A 6599-nucleotide genomic window follows, 5' to 3' on the forward strand; every position below is an offset into this window, starting at 1 on the left:
TCACTTCTAAATGTCATTCTAAGACTTGTACCCCCCCCCCCCCCCCCCCCCCCCCCCCCCCCCCCCACCCCTTACAGCAAGCATGGGTTGCTGTAGGCCTGTTCCAACCCTGAACTTCCAGGGTGTAATGATAATACGAGTTACACAGTGTTCTTTGCGGAATTTTACGAGCTGAATAAACTTGTACAAAGTTGACCCCAAAGTTGTACGTACGTAAAATCTATAATTACAAGTTCACTAGTTACAGAGAAATATATGTGTGTGTGGAAATTAGTTCCATATTTTGACCGCCACTTCAACCACTTTTACGCTATGAATAGATCTATATGATATCCGTATAGACAAGCCGACCAGAATACTCAGAATATCATTTCAACATTACTGCAATAAATCATAGTATGTAATTATAGTATTTTACCTGGTAATTCCGTGGTAGAACTAGCTCCAGGAGTTTTGGTTTGGTTTGGTTTGTTGTTTAACGCCGCACTCAACAATATTCCAGCTATATGACGGCGGTCTGTAAATAATCGAGTCTGGACCAGACAATCCAGTGATTGACATCATGGGCATCGATCCACGCAATTGGGAACGATGACATGCATCAACCAAGTCAGCGGGCCTGACCAGCCGATCCCGTTAGTCGCCTTTTACGACATGCAAAGTCACCTTTTACGGCAAACATTGGTTGCTGAAGACCTATTCTATAAGTAGCCCTAAGCTTGTCGTAAACGTAGGATAAAATAGATAGACTAGGCAGGCTCCGTGACCTGTCTGACTGCATGTCATCCTGCCCCAAGACCCTAGTTTGTGCGACTCAAATTCTATTAATCTAACGCCGCCGTCACATATGTACAATATTGTTAAACAGCGGCGTTAAAAACGCTTACTAAAATACCATCTGTTTATTTTATGTCAGTGCAACATGACAAGGGACTTTTCAGATTTAAATTATGCATGACGAATCCACCGTAAACACTATCACTTATTGGGATATCATGTGTAAACACACGAGAATAGTGACATATCGTATACCAAATAATAATACAAACCCATATTATAAAAATTAGATAAACGATGATTTCATTGCCAAAATTGATGAGCAAATTGATTAGAAACTCACTTCTAGGCATCCAGGCATCTCTGTCGACCAATACTGCGATTCTAAGCCGCCATTATTGAAGGGTTACTGTTTGAAGAACGGAAGGTCAGTAGTTCGATCCCCGGCCGCGTCATACCGTTAAAAGATGGTACTTGTTGTTATCCTGCCTGGCGCTCGGCATTGAGGATCTAAAATCAAGAACTGGCGTGCCTGCGTGCCTGCGTGCCTGCGTGCGTGCGTGCTTGTACTAGTCCGGGCTAATGCCGGTTTATAGTGCTAGCCCACCGGTATTCCATGCCGCAGTTGAAACATGGATACCCCAGTCAGACCCAGTATTCTGACTCCGAGCCGACCAGTCCTTGTTTTAGCCCCTTAATGCCGAGCGCCATACAAGGTTACAACAAGTACCATCTTTTAACGTCTTTTGGTATGACGCGGCCGGGGATCGAACAAACTGAGTGAAAAATAATACATTCAACCGGTTTGGTGTAGTGAGTGTGTATGGTTTTACGCCGCTTTTAGCAATATTCCAGCAATATCACGGCGGGGGACACCAGAAATGGGCTTCACACATTGTACCCATGTCGGGAATCGAACCCGGGTCTTCAGCGTGATGAGTGAACGCTTTACCACTAGGCTACCCGACCGCCCCCCATAAGCCGTATTAATAAGCCACCTAGGTGGTCAAATCGTATATTATTTTTTAATCATTGTTTAATCATGGTCATATTATATGAAACTATCAGTCATAAATATCATTTTGCTATCTAGCAACAACATACTTTATGGGTCTTGATATTCACATACTATTAGCTATAAATCGCTTGACTCATGATATCGTAACAATATGTTAACAAAACAGATAACGTATCAGACAGTGGTAGTCAGCTGAATATAATATGCAGAATCATTGCGAGAGGACATTTTCGAGGTATACATGGCAGCAGCTGTCAGGAACCGTTACGTCTCGCATTACGCTTTCAGCCGTATGTACCAGCCTATACAGCAGACAAGACGCATGTGTTCGCGTCAGTGTAAACACAATTCTGTCTGTGGTATATTTCTGTCTACTTCTGTAACAGCGAACTTCTGTCACTGGAAGAACTCTATCTACTTCTATAAAAACGACCTTCTGTCTGTGGTAGAATTCTATCTACTTCTGTAACAGCGACCTTTTGTCTCATAGAAGAACTATATCTACTTCTGTAACAGCGACCTTCTGTCCCTGTAAGAACTCTATCTACTTCTGTAACAGCGACCTTCTGTCTCTGGAAGAACTCTATCTACTTCTGTAACAGCGACCTTCTGTCCCTGGAAGAACTCTATCTACTTCTGTAACAGCGACCTTCTGTCCCTGGACGAACTCTATCTACTTCTGAAACAGCGACCTTCTGTCTCTGGACGAATTCTATCTACTTCTGTAACAGCGACCATCTGTCTCATAGAAGAACTCTATCTACTTATGTAACAGCGACCATCTGTCTCATAGAAGAACTCTATCTACTTATGTAACAGCGACCATCTGTCTCATAGAAGAACTCTATCTACTTATGTAACAGCGACCATCTGTCTCATAGAAGAACTCTATCTACTTATGTAACAGCGACCATCTGTCTCATAGAAGAACTCTATCTACTTATGTAACAGCGACCATCTGTCTCATAGAAGAACTCTATCCACTTCTGTAACAGCGACCTTCTGTCCCTGTAAGAACTCTATCTACTTCTATAGCAGCGACCTTCTGTCTCATAGAAGAATTATATCTACTTTTGTAACAGCGACTTTCTGTCCCTGGAAAAATTCTATGTACTTTTTTTTAACAGCGACCTTCTGCCTCATAGAAGAATTCTATCTACTTCTGTAACAGCGACTTTCTATCTCTGGAAGAATTCTATTTACTTCTATAACAGCGACCTTCTGTCTCATAGAAGAACTCTATCTACTTATGTAACAGCGACCATCTGTCTCATAGAAGAACTCTATCTACTTCTGTAACAGCGATCATCTGTCTCATAGAAGAACTCTATCCACTTCTGTAACAGCGACCATCTGTCTCATAGAAGAATTCTATCTACTTCTGTAACAGCGACCATCTGTCTCATAGAAGAATTCTATCTACTTCTGTAACTATGACCTTCTGTCCCTGGACGAATTCTATCCACTTCTGTAACAGCGACCATCCGTCTCATAGAAGAACTCTATCTACTAATGTAACAGCGACCATCCGTCTCCTAGAAGAACTCTATCTACTAATGTAACAGCGACCATCCGTCTCATAGAAGAACTCTATCTACTAATGTAACAGCGATCATCTGTCTCATAGAAGAACTCTATCCACTTCTGTAACAGCGACCATCTGTCTCATAGAAGAACTCTATCTACTAATGTAACAGCGACCATCTGTCTCATAGAAGAACTCTATCTACTTCTATAACAGCGACCTTCTGTCCCTGGACGAATTCTAGGTACTTCATAACAGCGACCTTCTGTCTCATATATAAAAACTCTATCTACTTCTATAACAACGACCTTCTGTCTGTGGTAGAATTCTATCTACTTAATAAGAGCCACCTTGTGACAAAGGTAGAAGCCTATTCACGTCTATAATGCACAATCGGACAAGACAAATTGATTGAATAATTCGCCAATCAATTATTTGTTCCCCGTCTCCTTATTTATTCTAATTTAGAATGCATGATTTTCTAACCAGGACTGGGTTGTTTAGGGTTGGAACACACACATACACGCGCGCACACGCACACACACACACACACGCACACACGCACACACGCACGCACGCACACACATTTTGAAGCATACATGTATTTGACAATTATTTATACATTTGGAACTTTTATTGGTTATATGGTAGACTGTCAAGGTGTTACAACTCTATAACTAAAGGAATTTTGGCCAAGGCGTTTAACCTAAGCTTCAGAAATATTGATGATCATTCAATAAAGGCCAAAGCTAATTCCCTTCCACTGATTTACCCACCTGAACAGGAAATGAAAGAGACCACTGAAACAGTCTCACCTGTGCCATATTTAAATCTATGCATAAAGATTGAGAGTCGCAAACAACTCTCTGTAAGACAGCGTTGTTGCCATGGAGATATCTACTAAATGTCTTACCCCCAAGTTTCACATACGTTGTCGATGTTATCGGCGAGGAAGTCCAGCATTTCACATAGTGTTTTCTTATGTTTTGACATTATTGGACCTGTGATCCGTTGAGAATCCACATGGTTATAATTCCACTTGTGTCAAATATTGTCTGTGAAAATAAAGAGAAACATTCCTTGATTGTATTAAAGGGGAAGTGTACACGCAAAAGTTACTTTCTTTCTTTTTCTAAACAAAACGCAATTTTAGAATTAGTTAGTATCTGTGTTTGAAAATATGCACTCATTGTTTCACAATGAAAGTAGGAAGCTCACAATAGTGTGAAAATGATATGCCGTTATGAGGCCTTCGTTTTTCGAGCTAAACAGGCCTGAGTTATCCCCCTTAGATTATGACGTAATTGGTGCCAATTCAACTGGGTCCCTGTCTATTTTCAACGCAAAAGATATCAAGTACCAGTTTGCGGTAAAACAACATGGCCTACGACACACTCCGGCGCAATGGTGACTCAGCATAACACTATGCTGGCTGGCATCTGAGACGCAAGAACCACACACCTGTACCTACACCACGTGAAGCGGCTCTAACAAAGCATGATGACGTCATAATGTTTATCAATTGGCACCAATGACGTCATATTGCAAGGGGCATAAGCCATGTTTTTTTTGTTATGGAAATAGAACACTTGGTAAATGTGAAAAATATAAATAGCTTTAATGCGAAAAATATGTTGATTAATTATGATATTTTTATATTTTTGTCTATGACACTTCTAGGTTAACACTTTTAATGTGGAAAAAGTACAAGAAAAATAGGTTCATTTCCGTGTGAACTTGACCTTTAAGGATTATGGTTCATCCTTGAGACATGGATTTGGTGGTACATTTGCTAGACACAGCAATATCTCTCTCTTTGTTCAGGTATTATGGAGCCTTGGAGCTTTGGGCCCACTTGCACAAAGCGATCTTAGCGCTAAGATGATCGTAACTCCCATACTTTAACATAGGCTTCCAATAGTCTTAGCGCTAAGATCGCTTTGTGCAAGTGGACCCAGGAGTCTTTGGAACTCATTTGGTTGCATGTTATATCGGTGATCTGGTAGATTAAGTGTGGAGTATTATTACTCCATAACTAACGCATATGTTTTATGTGATTTGGTAGACTAAGTGCACCGTATTACACCAAATATGTTTTAAAGGTGTTCTGGTAAACAAAATGTAAAGTATTACGACCTAACTCACTTATTTGGTGATATGTTTTCACTAACACGGGACCCGTGAAGATCCGGGGTAGAATAGGTCTTCAGCGACCTCTTGTCGTAAGAGGCGAATAACGGGATCGGGTGGTCAGGCTCGCTGACTTGGTTGATGCATGTCATCGATCCCAATTGCGTGGATCGCTGCTCATGATATCATTCACTGGATTGTCTGGTCCAGATTCGATTATTTACAGACAATCGTCATATAGCTGGAATATTGCTGAGTGCGGTTTTAAACAACAAACCAACCACTAACACGGCCATCTAGCACCCCGTGCTTGCTCTTCACGTGGTGACCGGAGGATGTTGATGATAGGTTCCATATAGGCTCTTATATGCTTTGGTGCCATGGCACAGAACTGACTATGCCTTAAAGCAATTACTGCCTGACCGCTTCCGTGATCTAGTGGTAGAGCGTCCGCCCGGCGTAGGGAAGGTACGGGGTTCGATCCCCGGCCGCGTCATTCCAAAACGTTAAAAGATGGTACTTGTTGTTACCCTGTCTGTCGCTCGGCATTAAGGGGCCAAAACAAGGACTGGTCGGCTCGGAGTCAGTATACTGTGACTGAGTGGGTATTCATGTTAAACTGTGGCATGGTATCGCAGTGGTCTTGCACTATAAAATCGGCATACGTCCAGACTAGTACACTCAGACACACACACAAATATCTGTCTTCTAGTTTTCATGTTGACAATGCGTATATTTTTAAATATTATAAATAATAATTGTTATGAGGCAAAAAGAACCCATCACATTTGTACCAGGTAGGGCAGGTCATGTATACCCTTTTCAGGAACACCCGGTGTCATCACTGATTTTCAGTGATCCATTCATATAATTTGTAGCGCTATTTCGCGTTTTACGCCCAATGTAAACTGCTTCGTCGGAAAATCGAGACCGATTAACCTCTTCTTGTGACGTTTTATATTCAAGGACCATTCGAATTCTGTACATATTTTGTTGTTTTATAATTTTTTTTATTTTATTTGGCTTTTATGATTTCACGTTGCCGTGTGTGTGTTTAACTAACGCTCCGTTTGAGTACAAATCTGATTAAACTCTCATTCAGTACCTGTTGAATGGATGTGTTTGTTTTGGCTTGCCATGGTTTTAAAC

This window comes from Haliotis rufescens, unplaced genomic scaffold, assembly GCF_023055435.1.
Source record: "Haliotis rufescens isolate VD_foot unplaced genomic scaffold, xgHalRufe1.0.p SCAF_6, whole genome shotgun sequence".
Classification (NCBI taxonomy): Eukaryota; Metazoa; Mollusca; class Gastropoda; order Lepetellida; family Haliotidae; genus Haliotis; species Haliotis rufescens.